Source organism: Lithobates pipiens, unplaced genomic scaffold (genome assembly GCF_037356315.1).
Source record: "Lithobates pipiens isolate NorthernLeopardFrog02 unplaced genomic scaffold, aLitPip1_a1.2 Scaffold_1, whole genome shotgun sequence".
Classification (NCBI taxonomy): Eukaryota; Metazoa; Chordata; class Amphibia; order Anura; family Ranidae; genus Lithobates; species Lithobates pipiens.
The window spans coordinates 80134315-80157524 of NW_027507685.1; the positions used below are offsets into that span (position 1 = coordinate 80134315).

Below are 23210 nucleotides of genomic sequence, written 5' to 3' on the forward strand. Positions count from 1 at the left end.
TACTCCTGGAATTTGGTCTCTGTGCAGAATTATTGGCTCTCAGCATTCGTAGCATTGTTATAATAGAAAAGGAAGAGCTCTCAGTTGCCAATTGTGTCAACTATTTTGAACCCTCTGGAAAGTGTCACTAATGCCGCGTACATGTGACCGGACTTTCTGGCAGACTAGGTCCGACAGAATCAGTCTGTTGGACAATCCGATCGTGTGTGGGCTAATTCGATCGTTTTTCCTTAAACAAAATCAGACGGACCTAAGTAGCGGATGACGTTTTGGATAAAATGTCATACGCATGTAAATTTTGTTTTTGCCTCAGAACAGTAGGGGTTCTGAGGGTTAATTGAGTAGGTAGGCCTTAACACCAGTCTGGCTAGGCTGTGTTTGGAAGTTCTGCCTAGTCATGTGAACGGGGAGGTACACATGACAGACCAGAACCAGGTCTGGTTGGATGTTTAAGTATCAGCCTTCTCGGAACCAAGCAGTGGGAGTTCCTCGGGCTGCTGAGGAGTCTGGGAAGGGGTACTTAAGGGGTGTGGGTCACGTGTTAGTGGAGAGACTCTGATAGACCTGTCTGGTCTGGGGTAGGGATCCGTCTGTTCCCGAGTCTCGGACCCGGCTGGTCCGAGGCGCAGTAACTGAGGAAGGATTCAAGGTGTCTGGATGTGCTCTTGGCTTAGAGAGGCACCACAGCTTGTGGAAGTGACCGGGTGTCAGAGAAATTATACTTTTTATGTTATCTATGAAAAACATTTGATATTAATATAGTTTTATTTGATATAGCTTAGACTTATAACAAAATGCTTAGACTGAAACTCATGACGTTTGCAAAAGGCTTAGGGAGTTTCTAGAAAGTATCCTGTATAACAATTGTGAATGTGAAAGTCTGTAAACGGACATTGCCACCTTTCCTGCCATTGTTCAGAATAAAGTGAAAATACATATGAATGGACACTTCTGTAACAGGAGGTGTCCGAGGCATATAAAAGGAAAATACGCTGTAATGTTAAATCAGAAATGAGGGATCTGAACATGTAATGCAACTCATTTATCTTGCTTATGCAATAAATGTTATCTTGCCTCGAGGATGGTAATTTATTTCCGTAACAATTTGGTCCTTCGGACCGGAAGTCCAAATTCCTGAGACGCACTGGATCAATTCAGTGACCGTTGACCGTACGGCAAAAATTGTAAGTCCTCTGTCTCAAGTTAGAGAGGCCGGTCTGCTGAACTAGTGCTTCCCAGGCAGCGACTTACCGGATCGGCACAAGAGACCGCTCTCGGGACAAGGTAAGATTTTTATTTTATTAACATTTTGTGTTAGACTTGATTAGGAATTTAATGACTAAGGGATTTGAATACATAAATACAATATAGAGATTGATAGAACAGAAACAGATAAATATTCAATCTTCTTTACCCTTGTTGATGTATAGATCCGTCTGTGGCCATCCTGGATGGGTAGACTTAGTGACTAACCCGCATTTTGGGAAGACGCGCACAGGGCGTCCTGGCGGCAGTCGAACACTGCAGGTGATTCTCTCTTGTGTGTTCTTGTTTGTTTCTCTAGACTGAGGAAAAATAAGTAGATATGTCCGTAGTTTAATTACCTTTGATATAGGAGTATGGTCCCATTCTAAAACCCGGGTGCAGATAAAGGAAATTTGTCGACAAAGGACCTAGGTCCTGACAGCCTTGTAAACTGCAGAAATTCCCGTGGGGGACACATAAATGTTCCTACATCAAAAAAACAAACCCCTGTTGATACAAAGGTATGACCTGATAGATTTCCAGGTAACAAATAGAGGACATTTGACGAGCCCTGGTGCTCAATCAGCCTCATATGTTGTGTAAAACCCTGAGGGGCATATAAATACCTTTTTGTAGCAACAAATACTAATGTTTTGATAAAGTGTGGGAACAGTGGGGAGAAATAAAGTCTCTTTTGTAATTCTGTTCATGCTCCCTACAGTTTACTGAAATATTAATGTTTTGATAAGGAGTGAGGTGAACAGTCAGGTGAAAATACGTTCGCTTGTAATTCTGTTCTGCTCCCTACAAATGAATAAAACATTAAGTAAGAAGACAATACCCCAGTATTTTAGCAGAACACAAGATCAATATTCTAGAAGTGATATGTCACGACTAGAAAGTTTGTGAGTAGCTGTAAAAGTGATAAGATACTGTGTGCATCTATTGTGTCAGTATGAGAAGACATTACAAAAAAACTCTGTGTATACGTTAAAATCGGTGTGATCCATGGAAAATCTGATGGTTTGAATGATGATGCAAAGTATATGTGTAGCCCAGACAAAGACTGTGAAACTCTTTAAGATATGGAAAACAAAGTATGTTTTTGATGCATTTTTAAATAAGGATTGTTGTGTAGTGTAGAAAGCTTACAAATTGTGTGTATATGTGTGTGTGTGTGTGTGTGTGTGTATATATATATATATATATATATATATATATATATATATATAATAAGGAAACAGAAGAAATTAGGTCTTCCCCAGGCAAAAAAGTGGCTTGAGGAGGCTAATCGTAGGTTAAAATCATAAAAACACTATGTTTTTAGACAAAGAGGACAATAATATGACCGTCCTCTGAAGTTTAGTTCAGCAAGTAATGACTAAACAAAAACGCAACAAACCAAATGCAACCGACAGCCCCTACATACCCTTTAGTTGACTCCCCAACCCCTACGACAGTCGCTGCTCCCTCTCTGACTTCATCACCCGCTCCCAATTCCCTATACCCTATTGCAGACCTGCAGTCCCCACCGCCGTATGGGACAGAGGTATGCAACAAGCCACCCCGCTGACCCCCCTTACGGCAATACCAAGGTCAACATAGCTCAATTCAGGGATGGTATCATGGGAATGGTTGCTAGATACCATCTCAATGGGAGGGAAATAGAGCAGGTCACCAGACAGGTCTTGGAACCTGACTGGCATCATGTAGTGGGAGATTGGAGTGGATTAAACAACCAGGGAGGGGTGTTGCCTCACGATGATGCAGCACTTAAAGTGGTTGTATACTTGATTTTTTTAACCTTTACCTACAGGAAAGCCTATAATAAGGCTTACCTGTAGGTAAAAAAAATATCTCCTAAACCTGTACGGTTTAGGAGATATTCCCCTCGGTATGCGCCGCTGACTGCAGCGGCGCATGCGCACAAGGGGATTCTCGGCCTGAAAATCCGGCAATGGCCGGCCGGTCGGAATGAAATCTCCCGCGCACATGCGCGGGAGTGACGATATCGCGGCTCCGGCCACTTACAGCGCCGGAGCCGCGATACCCGGAAGAAACGCAGAGGGAGCATGTCAGCTCCCTCGGCGTGGATCGGGCCAGATGTCGGGGCCTCTTTCTAAGGTAAGTATTTCATAATGAGCTAGTATGCAGTGCATACTAGCTCACTATGCCTTTTGCTTTGCAGGTTTAAAAAAAAAAAATGTGCGGGTTAACTACCGCTTTAAAAAAAAAAAAAAAAAACATGAGATGCTCTTATAGCAAGGATAGAGAATAGATGGATACGTCAAGCTGACTGGTCCATTATAAATCAGTGAATAATTTCATTGTTAGGATGAGGGAGATTTTCAATAATCACTCTGGAATAGAAGTCCCAGTAAATCAAGTGAAAGATAGCCCATATTAGCAACAGCTAAAGAATGCAATCTTGAAGGGGCTGCTTGCACCTATATCAAGTTTTGTTACCAAATACATGATTAACCATAGGATCTGCAGACCCTAGGAACTGATCCACTATGCGAGGCATGCTGAGGGGCACTTCGAAGGTAATGTGTATGTGGTTGAGAATCAGAAGATTGGGAAACGCATTCAAGATTATGAGGGGTGAGTGTTTCCTGTATGGTAAAAGTGTGTCTGCAGAGAGAAGCAGAAGGAAAGGATGAGAAAGAATCAGAAATTTTGGATGTGTGTAATGTTGAAACTTGCTTGCATGCTGAAGCCAAGCCAGAAATAACCTTGGTTCCAAAGGGTAGTTGGGTAACATTTCTCTGTGACGCTGGGGCTTGTAGGACCCAGATACACCCACTGGATATGCCACCAGGCGTAAAGGGAAAAAGGTTTAGTATATGTAAAATCTGCAAATGGGTTGGTGCACCAGGAGGAGGTGTCTGAAGGCCTTACTGTGGAAGAGCCACAGACAGGTAAAAAGGCTCAGTGTAAAATTGTAATTTCAACTAAATGTCCTGTTAATTTGTTGGGTAGAGACTTGTTGCATGCTCTTGATATTTCTGTCGTACCAGTGGAGGGGGGGCCTCAAAGCCCATTGGCTGTGTGAAAAACAAATCGCATAATATAATAATGAGCCCCAATACTGATACAGCTTGGATTTGCAAACTGAGGGATTAAAGATGCCCAAAACCCTGACAGAAATAATTGAAGAGCCTGTGAGGGAAGGTTGCAAGGTCCAGACGAACCTCTATTATACTACTACAAAAAGACCTCTGGGCCGATAAGTCCTATGAGAAACAGTTCATGAGTCTCTCTAATACTGAAGTGCTTTTAAGATACCTGTACTGTGATAAGGAAGGAAATAGTATGGCTACTTGTCTCCTACCACAGCCTATTCTGCAAATATACAGGCAGGATACTGTACCTCATGTTTCGGTAACCCGGAACTCCGAGGTATCATGGCGTGAGCTATGAGAACTTATCACAGACTGGGTCCAACTAATGCCGCGTACACACGATCGAACTGTATGACGTACTTAGTCCGTTGAAACACATTTCGACGGACAATCCGCTCGTGTGTGGGCTTCAGCGGACTTTTTCAGCGTGCAGTCCGGAGTACTAAGAATTTCGGTTTGCACAACAATCTTTCCGTCGTACTTTGGTTTCAGCGGACAATACGGTCGTCAGTATGCTAGTCCGACGGACTAAGAATGGCGCATGCCCAGAAAGGATTTACAGGGCGGAAGCGCTCTGTCTTGTAAAACTAGTGTTCGTATTGAAGCTAGCATATTCGTTATGCTGCTAATTTTGTGTTTTTTTAATATAGCACATTCTTTTCTTCTTCATAATGCAAGAAAAGTGAAGTTGCTTTGCTGCTTATATTCACACAGAGTTATCACAAATGTCTTTATTCATCCTCATCCTATGATTAATATTCCAATTCGAGAATAAATTAAAAAAACAAAAAACGGACGAATTAAGCTGAAGTCTGAAAAGCGCGAATCGTCTCTAACCAAACTTCCACTAACGCAAAGTCAGCAGAAGGAGCCCAAAGGGTGCTTTGCTGTGTCTTGGACTTCCTATTTCTAGTCCCGTCGTACGTGCTGTACGTCATCGCGCAAGCTTTCGTCGGACTGTTTGTGTATCCGTGTGTGGTCAAGTCCGTTCAGTAGAAAGTACGCCGGATTGTCCGTAGGATTGTATGACGTCATACAATTCGATCGTGTGTACACGGCATAACAGATGAAGAACTAAAATTCCGAGGGATTCAGAGGTACAGATTAGCGGGGTTTGTTGAATGTACAACCAGAACTTGCGTGATTGATTGAAGTTTTGACAAGACAGTGACTGACACCTTTTGACCCAAGGGGAAGGGGATGCCTTAAAAGACGTCCCTGATTTCTTGTGATCAAAAGGAAACACAGACGTAGGACTAATTAAGACAGTCAGTTCTGGTTACTTATGTACAAGGGAAAACAAAAAAGGGTACACCAGGTTACCCCAGAGATATTGTGAAAATCCAACTATCTTCTCACAAGTAATGTTCAATAACTTGTCTCGAGTTGTACCTCCCAGTGGGAGTCAAATTCTGTTGTATGTGGATGACATTCTGGTAGCAGCTCCTTTGGAGCGACAATGTAAAATTGACACCTTGGCTCTGCTAACCTTGTGACCTTGTTCTGCGAGGAAATGTATCAAACTAAACTACAACTTTTGAAAAACAAGGTGAAATACCAGGGTTACATTATATCTCAAAAAGGCAGACATCTGGATGAGATCCAAAAAGTGGCCATCCTTCAAGCCCCCAAACCACGTAAAAAAATAAGAAATGTCATTTCTTGGCATGGTAAATTTTTGTAGAGCATGGGTAGCTAATTATGCTACGGAGGTGGTGCCTATTTCTGATCTCATCTATGGTACACAAATGTCTGCAAAAGGTTCCATCCAGTGGAATGTGCAAGCGGAGGATGTAATTACAAAGGTAAAGCACCTGATTGTGGATTCTACTGTGCTTAGCCTGCCCAATTACAGAAACCCTTTATCAGACTGTAGATTGTAAAGAGGGGTACATGACTTCTGTTCTCACTCAGGTTTATGGGAACAAACACAAACTAATTGCATTTTACTTAACTAATTTGCCCCTTTGTGTACAAGCTGTAGTGGCAGCCTCATTGGCCATATGGTCATCTGCATTGATAGTATTGTTCCACCCCTGGTATTTAAAGGTCTCGCATGTTATTTCAGTGTTCTTACTAAAATCTCCTATTTATCTCCAGTCAGGCATGGTGACGGGGATCCACATGATTGTATAGCTCAAATCGATGAATGGGTATTCCCTAGGAAGGATCTCACTGATGTTCCCTTTCTAGATGCTGACATATCCTTTTTTGTTGATGGGTCTTGTAGAAACAATGATAGAGGGATAAATCAAACGGCTTATGCTATAGTAACACATGACCAGGTCTTTGAAGCTGGACCCCTTCCCAGTTCCTATTCTGCACAACAAACTGAAATTATAGCCCTGTCTAGGGCCTGCAGTCTAGGGGAAGAAAAAAAAGTGAAATATATATATATATATATATATATATATATATATATATATATATATATATATATATATATATTTATACTGACAGCCAATACGCTTTCTCTACTATACACATATTTGCCCAGCAATGGAAAAATAGGGGTATGATTACGTCCAGAGGTTAACCTATCACACATAGAGATCATTCTTACCCTTCTAGAACATGTACAAAAACCAGCACAAGTGGCTATTTGTAAATGTGCAGCACATAGAAAGGGAACAGATCCAATTACCCTAAGGAATGCACTAGCAAGGACAGCAAATAACACATATGTAATACAGATCTCCAAGTAAATGATGAGGTACGGAAAGCTAATTGATGAAACATGGTTATCAGAAATGCAGACAACATCACCAGTAGGTGAAAATCAAAAGTGGTTATCCACAGGGTCAAAACTGGTCAATGGTATATGTGTAAGGCTGACCGCAGGTCAGCCTGCATTTGTAGGAGGAGTCAGTCTGCATAAAGCCTGCCCTCCTCTGCCGCCTCCTCTCGTGTTTGCCGGCTTTCATGTTGACGTCACTTCCGGCAGATCAGAGGAGGCAGGTGGTTACATTCTGCTGCTCTGGCTCTTGTGGACGGGGGTGGTTTTGGCCCCCGCCGGCTCCGCTTGTGGGCATCGGTCTCAAACTTCCTACGGAGGGGGGGGTGTTTCACCCGCCGGAAGCTTCTGTCTGCACGGGGGAGCTTGTCTCCCGCCCGCCTCCTTCTCCCGCTGTCACTGCCGGAGGGGAGGGGGGGCAGGTGCCAGCTGTGGACTTCCTCCGTATGGTGCTGCCGGGGGAGGGAGGGAGGGGTTTGCTGGCGGCTCCTGTCTCCACAGGGGAGTCTATCTCTCACTCGCCTCCTTCTCCGGCTGCCTCTGGTGGAGGGGAGGGGGGCGGAAGGTTTCTGTTGCAGGTTTCCCCCGTGTGGTTCTGCCGAGGGGGGGTTCACCCATGGCTTCTGTCTCCACGAGGGAGCCTATCTCCCGCCCGCCTCCTTCTCTGGCTGCCTCTGCTGGAAGGGAGGGGGCGGGAGGGTACTGTCATAGGCTTCCCGTATGGTTCTGTGGGGGGGGGGGGGTTTCTGACGGCTCCTGTCTCCACGAGGGAGCCTTTCTCCTGCCCGCCTCCTTCGGCTGCTTCTGCTACAGGGGGGAGGGAGGTGTCAGCCCGCCTCCTTATCCTGGGGGTTTGGCTGGGGGGAGGGGGGTTTGGTCGTCTGCCGGGGGGCTGGTCCGCCCCTCTCTCCCCCTGTTGTTTCAGCCGCCTCCTCTCCTGGTATTCATGCTGGGGGGGGTGTTTCGTCACCCCATCAGCTCCACTCGTTGACCCCTTTTCTCCCAGTTGTTCCGCGGGGGGGGGGGGGGGGGGTATTTGGCCACCTGATGACTCCTCCATCTCCGCGGGGGCCCGTTTCTCCTGCTCTCTGGCTTGCCGTGGGGGGGGGGGGGGGTTCAGGTGTTTCTGCCAGGGGGATGGGGAAGGTTCAGGTCGCCTGTTTCTGCCAGGGGAAGGGAGGGGGGTTTCGTCCGCCTGGTGGCTCCGGGGAGCTGATTCTCACACCTGCCTCCTTCTCCTGTGGGTTCTGCTGGGGAGGGGGGGTCCGTCCGCCTGGTGGGGGTCCTCATGCAATTTTCAGGTTCTCACATATTTACGGTTTCTCATGCTATTTTTCGGTCTCATGCAGTGTACGGTTTCTCAGGCAATTTACAGGTCATTACGCAATTTACGTGTTTTGCAATTTACGGCTTTATGCAATTACGGTTGACAGAATTTACGGTTCTCATGCAAATTTGTGTGTGGACATTTCATGTGGTCATGGTTTTCTCTCGTGCGATTTATGGTTTTATGCTTTTTACATTTCATGCTATTTACAGTTTTTCGCCAAATTTACAGGTTTTTCTTGCAATTTTGCGTTGCTCATGCGTTTGCGTTTCTCTGGCGGTGGACGTTTTCACATTTTTTTCAGTTCTTATGGGGTTTTTTATGGGTAGTTATGGTTCCCAGGTTTTACATTTTCTCAGGCAACTTTTTATGTTTTCATAAGTGTTCCGTGTTTCTCATATTTTTTTTTCCCATGTTCACGTTTTCCCATATGGGTACGTTTTCCCATGTGTCGTATGTTTCATGTGGCCCTTCGTTTGCGGCTTTTCCGTTAGCTGGTACATACATCCAGGATCTGTGACGTCTACAGGTCCATACGGGCTGAGGTTTTGTTGTTAGTTGATTGTCGTCCCACAATCTTCTCGCCTGTAGTCCACACATCATACGTATACGTTCGCCGTTACACCTTTACTAATACCCACAACGGTCTGTGGGTACCTTAGCCCTGAGTGTACGTTTTTAATTTCCTGTCTTGGCGCTGCAGGTTGCTCGGGCTCACTTCTGCTTTCATTAGGGTGGTGTCATCAGGTTCACATTCATGCGCTGTTGGCCTATGTCCTTACACTTTAGGTTCCACGTCCTTTACTTGTCAGGTGCCAGGGGGTTTGTGGTGTCACCGGCGGGTGGTTGTTAGGTTTTCTGGTTGTCACACACAGCTGGGTTGTCCGTGTTTTTCCACCGCGGGTTACCCATCACGCCTATGGGTGTAACAGATTGAGGTGATTGTTTTTAATTGGCTTGGTCGGTGGCAAGTCTTCTCATCTGTTCTTACACCACTCACATTTTGTTCTAACTCACGTTTCTCATGCAGTTAGTTTCTCATACGCTTTGTTTCTCATGCAATTTACGTTTCTCAGGCTGATTACGGTTTCTCATGCAATGTTTTGTTTCTAATGCAATGTTACTGTTTCCGGTTAATGTTATGTTTCTCTCGGTTTCCTCTCGCGTCCCCAGGGTTTCCTCTCGCGTCCCCAGGGTTTTCTTGTGGTTTCATCGATTTGCGTTTCTCATGCAACCTGCATTTCCAGGCAGGTCGTGTTTTCTAGCAGCCTTGGTTCTTTTGCTGCTCACGGTTATCAGATCACGCTACTCATGTTTCTCATTCAGTCACGTTTCCTTCTCGCTGGTAACGTTTTTGTCGCAGGTTTTCTTTGTCTGCTCACGGTTCTCTCGCTAGTTGTGTTCCTGACCAGTTGGGGGTCATTCCTCACTATCTTCAAATTTCTTAGCTGCGTCCGGCCTGGAGTTGCGCTAAGGTATGGAACGATTGGTTAGTCAGCCTTTCGCTGCTCCGCAACTTCCACTGGCTCAGGGGCTTTCGTGGATCCTGGGGCCCTCTCGGGGCCCGGGCCAATATCTATAGGCTCGGGTCTCGGAAGCAGGTACCAGCGTCGCACTTTCTTTTCAGTTCCAGTTGTGGTAGATTGGTTTTCCTTTTTGCTGACGCAGCAGCCTTGATCATTGGGTTTTGTTTTAAATACTAGGAAGGCTCATGACACTGCTTGGCATGTTTTCTGGGCTTCCCGGGTTAGGTTTTCAGTCCTGATGGTTAACATCCAGTTCCTATTTGCTTTTCTGTTTTTTCTTTTTGCCTCTTCCAGCTTGTATTGGCCCTCAGCACTTTCTGGGCATATCGAGTTCAGTTTCAGCATTTCATGTTGAATGATCCGTCAGGTTGTTTTATTTTTTTCTGCACTTTTGTTTAAAGCCATTCAGGGTTTCAGCAGAGTAGGCTCCCTGCTGTGCTCAGCTGACTTTCCATCATGGGTCTCATTTTCGTGAAGTTTTTGACATACTCTCAGGTCTCCTTTTGCGTGAGTTACCAGCTTGGGGCTCAAGGGGGGGGGGGGGGGGCGGCTATAGCTGGCTTTGTGGTGCCTTAAGCCAGGGGAGTGGTGCCTCTGGCCCAGGGTCTCACTTACTTTAGCCTATCTACTGGTTGGCAACCCGGCCCTTTCTGTTACATCTGCATACTCGCAAGACACAGCATTCTTGGGCGGCACTGTTATCAGGTCCTTGGTGCCTGGCATGTTGTGGTGCTTGGTGTTTGGGTTTTATACCAAGCTTGTTTGTATTACATTTGTCTAGCGCTGGGTTGGTCCTCTACTGCTTTTCCTAGCGCTTCCTTTTCTGCAGGTAAATACATTTGCCCCAACCCCAGGTTAGAAGTTATGGTGTAATCTGGTTGTTAAGCTTTCATCCTACTGTGTTTATTTTTGCCCCCTTTTAGGCATACTGACCACGTGACCCTGGCACACTTCAGGTCTATGTTCTTTGTTGCTCTTTGTTCCTTTCCCTACTATCCACAGAGTGACTCCGAGTACAAGTGTAAGGCTGACCGCAGGTCAGCCTGTATTTGTAGGAGGAGTCAGGCTGCATAAATCCTGCCCTCCTCTGCCGCCTCCTCTCTTGGTCGCCGGCTTTCCTGTCCCACCGACCCATTCCCTTTTTTCTTTTCATTTCATTCATTACATTTCATGCTTGGGTGTGCCCCCTTTTAGGCATACTGACCACGTGACCCTGGCACACTTCAGGTCTATGTTCTTTGTTGCTCTTTGTTCCTTTCCTTACTATCCACAAAGTGACTCCGAGTACAAACACATGTACAGAAGGTAAACCCAACTTATCTACATCACTATTCTGGTATGCTGTGTTATTGAGTCATGGGTGGGCCCATACCTCAAAAGGAGGGATGGTACAGGGTGTACACAAATGGGTTTACAAAACTACTCTAAAGATTTTGTCTCAAATTTCCGATTTCTAACAGATACCATGCACAAAGTGCCCTAAGACTCTTAAGGGGTGATTTTCCCACAACCCCCTTATCCCTTTCACTTCACACAATATGCATGGATTTTATTTTTTTGTTTAATAAATGTTTATTAGAGATAAACAACAAACATGTACTGTAGAATCCACATACATACATACATACATACATACATACAACGCCCAATCCCACAAACCAGGGAACAGGATTATCAATTAGCATCAGAGCATCTTGGAACCAATACAGTAAAACAAACATTCTGGAAGGCATGAGCAAAGTGCACAGCACTGATACAAGGACCGGGCATCATGTTGTTGTCTATCACAGAAACTGAGAAATGTAATTAAAGAACAGGAAGAGGCAAGAGAGTGCAAAGGGGGGGGGGGGGGAAGAGAAGAAGAGGAGAGTCAGGGAGGGGAGAGAGAGAGGATGAGGGAACGGTGGCCTTTGTGATAACATTCAGGGTACGCTGCTCAGTGGGGTTGCGCTAAGATATCTTTGTAGAATGTAGTGGAGGTACATTCCCTCCAACAAGACCAAGTCAAGAGGGTTTTTTGTGAGGTATTCTTATTGGTATGAGTAATGTCCTCCATGAGGTGAACTGCCGCAATTTTATGCATCCAGTTTTTCAGTGACGGGATCTTGGGTTGACCCCAGTGGGCAGGAATGGGTGCCTTAGCTGCGTTCAGCAGGTGGGGGATGATGGAGCGTTTGTACCGGCCCACCGGATCTGTAGTAGCATGGAAGAGAATGGTCCAGGGTTCATTAGGGAGGAGGATGCCAGAGATGCGTTGTATAATCTGGATGACGCTAGACCAAAACGGCTTAATAAGGGGGCATGACCACCAGATATGTGCATGAGTGGCCTTGAACCCACAGTTCCTCCAGCATAATGGGGAGTTTTCAGGGAACATCCGGTGTAATTTCACTGGGGTGTAGTGCCATCTGGTGAGCAATTTGTAATTAACTTCAGCCATTTGTGCAGCAATGGATGAGACATGAGATAGTTGTAGTACCTTCCTTTTTTGTAGGTCTGTGAGGCTTGTACTTAAATCTTCCTCCCATTTAGCCAGATAGGGCGGGAATGAGTTGGGGAGGAGTCTGATGAGGGCCTTATAGAACAACGAAATACAGCGTAAGGGAGGGTCTTTGGGGTAAAACACTACCTCAATTTCATTCAAAGTCTCGGTACCTCTCAGTGGTTTGGGCAAGGCCCTCAGGAAGCACTGTAACTGAGCATATCGCCACCTGTCCAGGAATGTAGCTGGTTTAGCGCCGAGTATGTCCGATAAAGACTTAATGGCAGTGCTCCGGAGGACCTAGTGCAGCATCAGGGGCCCATCCGAGGACCAGGCACGGAAGCCCGGATCTAGCCGACCTGGTAGAAAGTACCGATGGTGAAGAAGTGGCATTAGAGGGGAGTTGTAAGACCAGGAGCACTGTTTGTGTAGGTTGTCCCATATAGCCAGGGTGGAGGAAGTAAGCGAAGAGGTTTCAGTGCCAAGGTGTCTGTGTATTCGAGGGATCCATGGTGCAACTGTGAGGTCTGCCCCACACGAAAAAGTGCTCAATGGCCACCCACAGCTTGGCGTTAGCAGCGTACTTCGTCTGCTAACCTGCAGAGTATGACTGCATGATAATACATCCTAAAGTTTGGTAGGGCCAGGCCCCCAGCATCTTTGGCACGATATAAGACGTCCCTAGATACTCTGGGATGACTGTTCCTCCAAACATAGCGGGAGATCATGGTCTGTAACGTTGCAAAAAAAACCTATGGGTACCCCCATGGGGATCATTTGGAATGGGAATAAGACTCTGGGTAATATGTTCATTTTAATTATGTTAACCCTCCCTAACCAGGAGTGTGAAAGATTCTTCCATTTTCTCAGGTCTTCCCTGAGATTGTTCAGTAGTGGGAGGTAGTTATATCGGAAGAGGGAGTGAATATTTGGTGTAAGGTAGATTCCTAGGTATTTCATACTGCGCTGAACCCATTTAAAAGGAAAGAGGGGCCGGATTAGATCTGCTTCTCATCTGGGGAGGTTAATGTTTAGAATTTCCGATTTAGAAAAGTTAATTTTAAAGTTGGAGAGTTTTTGGTAGGTAGAGAGGGCTGACATCAGATTAGGCAGGGAGATATGGTGCTGTTGAACAAAAAATAAAATATCATCAGCATACGCTGCATATTTATGGGTCGCGGGACCTATCTGAACTCCATGGATATTAATATTATGCCTAATGGTGGACAGGAAGGGTTCGAGGGTAAGAGCGAATAGGAGCGGGGATAAAGGACAGCCCTGTCTGGTCCCGTTGTACAGCGAGAATGATTCACTCAGAGAGCCATTTATGCGGACACGGGCTGTGGGAGTGGAGTAAAGTGAGGTTATACGGTAGAACATTTTAGGGCTGCATGGATTTTATTGAATTGAACAAATGTGAGAATAAGTACTGTATGGTTATTGTTGACAGGTCAAAGTACTAATCAAAGAGGTCTTTCCACGTCAAGGGATCCCCTCTCTGATTTACAGTAACAATGGCTCCCATTTTGTAAACTAAACAGTACAACGAATTGATATATGGTACAATATCTGACCTACTAGGGAGAATCACTATTTAGGCTATAACCGCTGTTAAAAACACCCCAGCCCCAGAGCCAACTCTGTTTCAACTTAATCTTTCCTTGTTTAAAACAGATTTTACTTACAAGGAACAATTAAGTATAGAAACAGGATTTGGAGACAAATATGAATGGGTCAGATACACAACCCAAGCAAAGGGGTTAAGTGATTATATATTTTTTTTGTACAAACCCAAGACTACAACTAACCACCTTTCCTCTCCCTGAAGAGAAAATAGACTTGACTTGTATAATGTTTCAAAAAAATATTAGTGAGTTAGAATGTGTAAATGAGAAAAAGAGCTACCCTAAGACTTAAATGCAAAGTGTACCACCTTCAGTACAAGCACTACCAGAAAATTTTACTTGTTTTTCTAACAAAGATAAGGATGGTACAAAGGTTGGCACTCTATCGCCTGAATACTATGTAACTACAACATCAACTAGAGACATTAAGTACCAACTAAAATGGTTTCAGGAAGAGAAACGGTAACTGGCTGATGTTTGGTGGCTGTGTGGGGACAAGCAACTAAGGCCCAGACTGCCACCTAGATGGGAGGGTAGTTGTGCCCTTACCCGCTTGTTGCTTCCCTTTTATATTGTTCCTATGACTAACAAATTGATGAGACTACCGGGTAAACACTATTTTAAGTGACTTAAGTGTCTAGGATCATTTGACAACCGTGTTTCACGAGGAGTTCCGGATGAATTTAAAGCGCAGAATCCAGTAACAGCAGAATTCACCTCACTCTTCCTATGGGTACAGCCCAATAAGAAAGTTGAATGGATAAACTACATCTGCTACAACCAGCAGAGGTTTGTGAATTGCACCAGAGATGCTATCAAAGGTATAGCAGCACAATTGGGTGCCACCTCTTTGACAGCGTGGTAGAACCGTATAGCATTGGGTATGTTGCTGGCAGAAAGGGGCGGGGTATGCAAAATGTTCGGCACCTTCTGCTGCACTTTTATTCCAAACAATATGGCACCTGATGGAAGTATCACTAAGGCCTTACATGGCCTACAAATGCTATCTGAAGAATTAGCTGAGAACTCTGGTGTAGAGAACCCCTAACAGTACTTTTCGAAAAAAGGTTGGTAAGTGGGGTGATCTCGCAAAAAGTTTGCTCATCTCTATTGTCATGGCAGCCGCAGTTCTTATGCTGTGTGGATGTTGCTGTATTCTCTGTATTAGAGGAATTCTTCAAAGACTGACACATCTTTAGGATGTGTTCGTTTCTGCCAGGACACAGAGGCTGATCTTTTCTTTCTAACGCCACCAATCTCCATACAGATGCTCCTACCCTGAGTCCCTCTGGATCTATAAGAAAGAACTCTGGGAGTGCTTTCTTCACAACCCTTATTTGGAGTGGTGACTGAGGACCCCTCTTGGCTGGAAGACGAGTTTATATCCAAAGGTTTTTTGTGACCCTCTGTAGTGGGGGGTCATGTCCTTCTGGTAAGCGGCAAATTTAATCGTGTTTTGGTGGTGGATCAAGCACTATTTAAATGGACCCAGCAGTGGATTTTCTGTGATCCTTTACAGTTTATCTGTGGAGGACTTTATTCACAGTTTTTGAAAGTAGTTTGCTGTGATTTATACACACGGACTTATTGTTCATACACTGGGTGTGTGTTTTGTTTAGAGCTGTTTTTTTAGAGTCTGTACTATTAAAGACATATGCTATGTGATCTTATACTGCAAGGAATGAGTGATTTGCATGGCCTGAATTTATAACTCATATATGTATTTTACTATCTATAACATAAGTGCATATCAATTTATGTGTAGAGGATACTAATAGTTCATGATTCATTTCCTATTTTTTGCACAATTTGATGTTTATGTGATTTAGCGTGGCTTATTATTTTTCATTTTGTTTTGCTGTATTTATGTGACGCAGTTGAGCTGCAGCCAAATCTTTCGTATTTAAGAGTATCACATATGATTAATTTTTATGTTTCACCTGAGCGCAGTGTTTTTTCCTCTTTTTTACATCTTTAACTAAGACTATGCTTTTTCAGAACAACAGTGAACTATACCCAAAACCCGATGAAGATTAATTTACAGTCCTTTCAAAAGACTCATCTGTCTAAATGATAATACCTGGTACACCAAAGAACTTGGATATTTGAATTATTGACATTATAAGTATAAAAGGAGGGAGATGTCAGAGAAATTATACTTTTTATGTCATCTATGAAAAACATTTGATATTCATATTAATATAGTTTTATTTGATATAGCTTAGACTTATAACAAAATGCTTAGACTTGCATAATTGGAAACTCATGATGTTTGCAAAAGGCTTAGGGAGTTTCTAGAAAGTATCCTGTATAACAATCGTGAATGTGAAAGTCTGTAAACGGACATTGCCACCTTTCCTGCCATTGTTCAGAATAAAGTGAAAATACATATGAATGGACACTTCTGTAAAAGGAAAGGGGCGTGTCCGAGGCATATAAAAGGAGAATACGCTATAATGTTAAATCAGAAATGAGGGATCTGAACATGTAATGCAACTCATTTCTCTTGCATATGCAATAAATGTTATCTTGCCTCGAGGATGGTCTTAGACGGTAATTTATTTCCGTAACACCAGGGGAGGACTCTTCAGAGGAGGGCCGGTAAGTGGCATCCTGGGAAGTGCCTGGTTACTGGGTTGGGAAGGACATTGAGGAATTCAGGCTTTTCTAGTACCATTGAGGAGATGGGAAATGTTCCGGGCACTGAGGAAAGGGTTCCTGTTCACCTTTAGTTACAACTTGTCCACGTTCATGGGACTGTTTCAAGTTTTGTTTCAACATGCTTACTGCCATGATCTCTGGCTAGAGATCTGTTCAGCCTTGAAGTGCCCAGCTGCGAGTGGCTACTCTCTGGGTGGAATTAGAGTCTTGCTAGACCTGCAGTTCAAGGTGCCTGAGTTCTTCACCTCTGTTCCCTAAGAGACTGTGGAAGTTATTATCGCGAAATAAAACCTTTTAAAGAGGACTTCATCTGTGTCAGTGTTCAAGTCGTTGGGTATCAACCCTGGGAACCCCTAGATGTGGAAGAGCAGGCCGAGAGAAGGTAACTGGTAAGCCCAACAAGTCAAGGCTGCACAACAAAGGTTATGGCCGCTCCACCTAGAAATAGAACATGTTTCAAATCTTTCCGACTGAGTCAATTCCTATCAGGAAAATCGTTCGTCTGTATGCTGGTCCAACGAATCAAATAGGAAGCAAGGGAAGCTATTGGCTACTGGCTATTGAACTTCCTTTTTTAGTCCCGTCTTACTTCATCACATTCAAAACGAATGGACATTCGAATGGACTTGGTCCTTTCGTGTGTGGGCAAGTCCGTTCGTTCGGAAGGTCCGTCGGAACTCCGCCAAAGGCTGTCGGGAAAACCATCGGACCTAGTCTGCCGGAAAGTCCGATCATGTGTACGTGGCATAAGTCATAAATATAGCACCATCGCACAATTAATGGAAACTGTATTAAACCGAAAACCAAACATGTAATATATTGCAGTTTATCAATCAATAGATGTGGTGACTGCATTTGTTTTTTTGTTTTTTTTAAAGCCCCCCCCCCCTTTATTTTTACCTGGTGATCTGGCCAGTAACACACCTCCTGTATTAGAGGGGCCCACTCTGAGTGAAAGTACAGGGGCACTTTTGGACAGCAGGATTGTTCATTTGAAGGGAGGAAAATGTTAGATGTACTGTTAGATATAGATACACCAACAAATGAATGCTGAACTCTGACTAATACTTTATAATCAGTTACAGCAACAGTTTCTTTTTTTTGGGATAAATGTTTATATAAGGCTGTGTTTACGCACAACGGACAGCTGCCGGAGAAGTAAAGCACAGCAGTTTCCTCTCTGGCAGCTGTCCGTCCTGGCTGCAGTAGGGGGGTGGTGTGATGCACAATTCAGTGATCGTGATGCACTGTGGTACAGTGCCATGCGGTTCTGTACAGTGCCCTTTGATAAAATACAGCCAGCATGTCTGCATTTTATTGAACGGGGCCCACGAAAAACAATTGTTTTCTGTGTGTTAGCAATGACAGGCGTTTTACAATGCAGTAAAGGTCTGTCACCACACTGTGTGAATTCATCCTAAATCAGAAAAGCAGACTTACTGGCTGGATCATTATGTGAGAATAAAAGAACGAAAACTAATACAGTCAATCTAAAGATTGGTGAGCTGCAATATAATACATGTTTGTTTTTAGATTTAATACTGTTTATACTCTGATTCAAAAACCAGACTCTATTATTGACAAGCTCTGGCCTAATAAAAATCCTGATAATGGGTTTAATGACACTACAGATTTGCCCAGTCAAATTTGCTGTAAAATGTAATTTTTTAAAGACTATTTTATGATAGGGTTCAATAAAAAGTCTCTGGCCCAATGCTGTTTAGACATTCAATTAGCAATTTATGACATGATTTCATCGGGCAATTTTCCAATTTCTAACCACTGTTTTTGTAAATGACACCTTGATCTAGACTGAGCTATTGTAAAGGAATTTATGTTTTGCTTTGCGTCTGAAGCTGACGTTAATTATGCAGACTTCATTATTGCCACAAGGGCAATTCCCCTCTTGGACATTAGTTCCTGGAACAGCCTAGAACTCAGGCCAAATTCCAGGCGGTATCGGCCGGTTCAATAGAAACCGGCTGACATTTGGCCTGTGTACGGCAGCTGGTCCGATGGAAGCTGCCCATTTGGCTGGCTTCTGTCGAAGGGGCACGGCCAAAAAAAGTTTGCCAATCGGCACCCGCTCAGCACGCTCAGTCAATGGCTGAAAGCATTGGCCGGTGTGTTCTGTCAGGGTGGGCATGCTCTTGTCAGTACAGCGAATGCCCCTGCTGAGCTATTGTGTTCTAACATTGGATCGTTAGTACAGCGGCTCCTCCTGAGCTCTTTTATTTTTTTCGTTTAGCCTGCTGGGTTGAACATATTAAAAAAAAACAGGGTGTACCAATCTCAAGGTTTTTCTTAAGCCCCGTACACACGAGCTGACTTTTCGACATCCAAACTCCGACGGACCGAGTCCGTCAGACTATCCGATCGTGTGTGGGCTGCAACGGACTTTAGCTTCGCCAAAGTCTGACGGACTTTAGAAATGAAGCATGCTTCAAATTTTCCCGACGGAACTCCGCCGGACCCGGTCCCCTTCGAAAAATTCGCTCGTGTGTGTGCTACTCCGACGGACTAAAACCGACGCTAGGGCAGCTATTGGCTACTGTCTATGAACTTCCTACGTCGAATCCAGTCGTACGTCATCACGTTCGACTCCGTCGGAGTTTGGTGTGATGGTGTGTGGTCAAGTCCGTTCGGTCGAAAAGTCCGCCAGAACTCCGTCGGAACTCCGGCGGAACTCCGGCGGAACTCCTTTGGAGGTCTGTCAGACTTAATCCCTCTCGTGTGTACGGGGCTTTAGATTTTGTTTTGGGAATAATTTTCAATATGTTGTCTTTTTTTCCTCACTTTCTTTCTCTATGACAATGGTCACCAAATTGCGACTATAAATCCTTACAATGAGGACACCTCAGTAGAAGTAGCTGAAACTACACAATTTAATACATTTTAAACATATATGAGGCTGACAAAATGTGCAACCCGTTTCAGTCCTTCCAATTGTTGTTAAGGAATATTAAACTGTTTAGTGGAGGACAATTTTAAGTGCATATATTGCCTTTGCCATCCGCCTTGCTGGATGCAGTGCCCCTGGGATCCTGAAACTGACGTAGTTTTTAGACCAACCTCCTAGGTACAGGAGTGAGAGTTGTAATAAATCTTTGTAGTCTTCTCTTGGATGACTTCCATCTTTTAGGACATTTTGGATGTAGTTAACCATTTTCACTCGTTCTTCTAGAAAGCCTTGACCGGGACTTTCTTCATCCACCATAGAGAGCTCGGAGAGGGACCACGCAAGGGGGGTAAGCGTAGAGCGGACATGAAGAGCAGTTAACTGGGGAAAGCTAGGATAGGCTGGTAGAATTAGGGGGCGGGACTTTGCCCCACAAAGACAGAGCGCAGCCCACCCCAGCGTCAGTTGCGGCCGAAAGTTTGCTGGGACACATCATGGCATCCTCCCTGCAGGACCTTGTGACCCAAATGAAGGCCGCGGCGGCGGCCAACGGAGAGCGCTGGCTCCGGGACCAGGTGGCGGCGGTGCTGGGGACAGCTGCGGAGGATGGCCGTGCACAGGGGGAGGACTCGGGTCGGGGTCGGCAATCCCGCCGGCTCGGTTTTGCCCGGAATCTCCTGGGGCTGCTGCCTTCCGCAGAGCGGGGAACGCTGGCTCCGCCCCCCGCGAGCCTCCCGCGAAACGGCCGGCACGGGCGTCAGCGGAGGCCTTGAGGAGGAGGCGGTCGGGCGGGTGCAGTGCCACACAGCCGCAGGCCGGTCCGGTGGCGGCTGAACAGGGGGTGAGACCCCTGCCAGCATCAGTTTCGGGCCTGTCCCCTGGCACAGCATCGGCGGGGGCGGGGCTCCAGCGAAGAAGAGGTGAGGCCGCAGCCAGGTGCACCACGCCGCCCAGGGAGAGCAGCGAGTCACCGGACGGGCGCCCGAGTGGATCCAGCATGCTGCGGCAGGGACTGGGTGACGGAGCCGAGAGGAAGAGTGAGCGGGCTGGCAAGGCAACCGCCGGGCGGAGTCGGGGAAGGCCCAGGCGCAACTCCCCTCCGGAGCGGGCAGGAGGAGCCAGTCGGCTGAATGGCGAGGACGAGCGGAGTCGGGAACGTTCCGAAGGCGAACTGTCGGTGTCCGAGGAGGAGGTGCCGGATGGCGGTCCCTCAACGGTCGGTGGTCGGTCGGCGGCTGGTGGAGTTCTTCCAGGCGGCCCGGTAAGTCAGCTTTTCCTATGGGACATTTAAGGGGGGGAGGGGGCAGTGGGGGGGATGGGGGTCGGGGGTGGTGACGGGGTCTGCGAAGCAGTAATGGGCGGAGGGGCATCCTCCCCGTTTCGCCCCATCTGGCCCCGCGGGTCCCGGACGGCGCACCGCCGGATGGTGGGCTACTGGGTTTCCTGGTGGGGCTGAAGGAGTTGGTAGGCAGGTATGAGCGAACTGGGAGTGCGCCAGGGGCCGCATGGGCTGCTCCGGTGCCAGGGGTGGGGGGGAGGGGTCGGGGGCCACGGTGCTGCCTGCCTCAGCGCTGAGTGGGGAAGCGGTGGTGGCACCTCCGCCCGCTGCGCCCACAGAGGTTGGCGGGGTCAGGTACTGGGGTGGTGGCCGCAGTGCCGCCCGGGACGTCGGGGGACAGGGCGGGGACTGGGGGGGGAAGCGGGCAAGAGACAGGACGTGATCAGGTTGGCGGATGCAGCGCGGTGCGAAGTGTACGTGTGTTTTGAGGGACCGCTGGGCGCGCATTTGAAACAGGAGGTTAGAGAGAAGATTTGGAAGGGGAATACGTGGAAATATTTTCACTGTTGCCCCTGGAAAAATTCAATTTGGACAGGGTAAAGCCGGATGACACCAAGAAGGAGGATGAGGAGAAGAGACGGTATCGGCTGATTCCGCGAACTTTCCCGAACTGGCTGCAAGCGTTTGCGATTTTGGCCAGTGTGATAGGGGAGAAGAACCCGGAGCAGTGTTCGGCTCTCTTTTGTTATCTGGACGCCATCGGGGAGGCACACAGTCTACGGGGGACTGGCATGGCTGTGGTATGATGAGCAGTTTCGGCAACGGAGGGCGGTCAGACCTGCGCTGCGCTGGGATCATAAGGACATCAGCTTGTGGATGCGCCTGATGTCTTCTGCACGGATGCCGACTTTTTTCAGGGGGGGGGGGGGGCGGTGGATCTGGGACTTCCGGTCAATCGGCCGCTAGGAAGAAGGGAGTCTGCTGGCAATACAACGAGGGCAGTTGTAGATTTGCGGGGAGCTGCAAGTACAAACACGAGTGCTCTGGATGTGGGGGAGCCCATCCGGTCTCTAGATGTTTTAAACAGGGAAAAGGTAGGGTTGGAGATTCTGCGCATAAGAGGGACAATGCCGGTGAGACTGGAAAGGATGCAGCCTTTCCTAGATCGATATCCGGATAGGGAGGCGGCGCGGATTTTGGGTCAGGGGTTTGCGGAGGGGTTTCGGATACCGGCGGTTATAGGGGGGGGCCCTCCGGTATCGAGGAACCTGCGGTCTGCCATGCTTCATCCGGAGGTGGTTTCAGAGAAATTGCGGAAGGAGGTGACGCTGGGGCGTGTCGCTGGCCCATTTAGGGGTATGCCCATCAAGGATTTGGTGGTTTCTCCATTGGGGGTGGTGCCCAAACGGGAACCGGTAAGTATCGGCTGATACACCACTTGTCGCACCCAAAGGGGGGATCAGTCAACGATGCCATCGACCCCAGGCTGAGCGCGGTGTCATACATGTCTTTTGATGCAGCGGTTTTCTGGGTAAGGCGATACGGTAAGGGGGCACTGATGGCGAAGACGGACATCGAAGCTGCGTTTCGATTGTTGCCGGTGCACCCTGAAAGTTTTCGCCTGCTTGGTTGCTGTTGGCAGGACGAGTACTATGTGGACAGGTGCCTGCCCATGGGGTGCTCCGTGTCTTGTGCGTTGTTTCTAGCGCTTCAGTTCCTTCGTGGAATGGGTGGTCAGAGACGTCGCGGGAGTGAACTCGGTCATCCACTATCTGGATGATTTTCTGTGCGTGGGACCGGGAGCGTCGGCGATCTGTGCGGTTCTGTTGACAACGCTGGAACAGGTGGCGGAGAGTTTTGGCATTCCTTTGGCCCCGGACAAGACGGAAGGGCCGACCACGGTGATTAGCTTTTTGGGCATAGTTTTGGATTCGGAGGCGATGGAATGCCAACTCCCGGTGGACAAACTGGAGGCTTTGATGGCAGAGATACGGGGGTTGGTGGGCGTACGCAAAGTTCAGCTCAGGACTCTTCAGTCTGTGCTGGGGAAGTTAAACTTTGCATGCCGGATTATACCGATGGGAAGGGTTTTCAGTCGGCGGTTAGCGGCCAGTACAGGTTTGGTGGCTTCCCCGAAGCACTTCGTGAGATTGTCGAAGGAACATCGGGAGGACCTCTGGGTATGCCACATGTTTTTGGATCGCTTCAATGGACGGGCTTTGTGGATGTCGGGGCCGGTGAGTAACTTTGACCTGGAGCTGTACACCGACGCTGCTGGGGCGGCGGGGTTTGGGGCTTTCTTTCAAG

General features: G+C 46.8%; 1 long non-coding RNA gene across 1 annotated transcript; it reads left to right on the forward strand.

Moving 5' to 3' along the window:
• The first annotated feature begins 1024 nt into the window (after positions 1-1024).
• On the forward strand, positions 1025-16603 carry LOC143939418 (uncharacterized). Its single transcript, XR_013263760.1, has 3 exons — positions 1025-1284; positions 1431-1527; positions 16063-16603. It is a non-coding gene; the product is annotated as an uncharacterized LOC143939418 (long non-coding RNA).
• The last annotated feature ends 6607 nt before the right edge of the window (positions 16604-23210 follow it).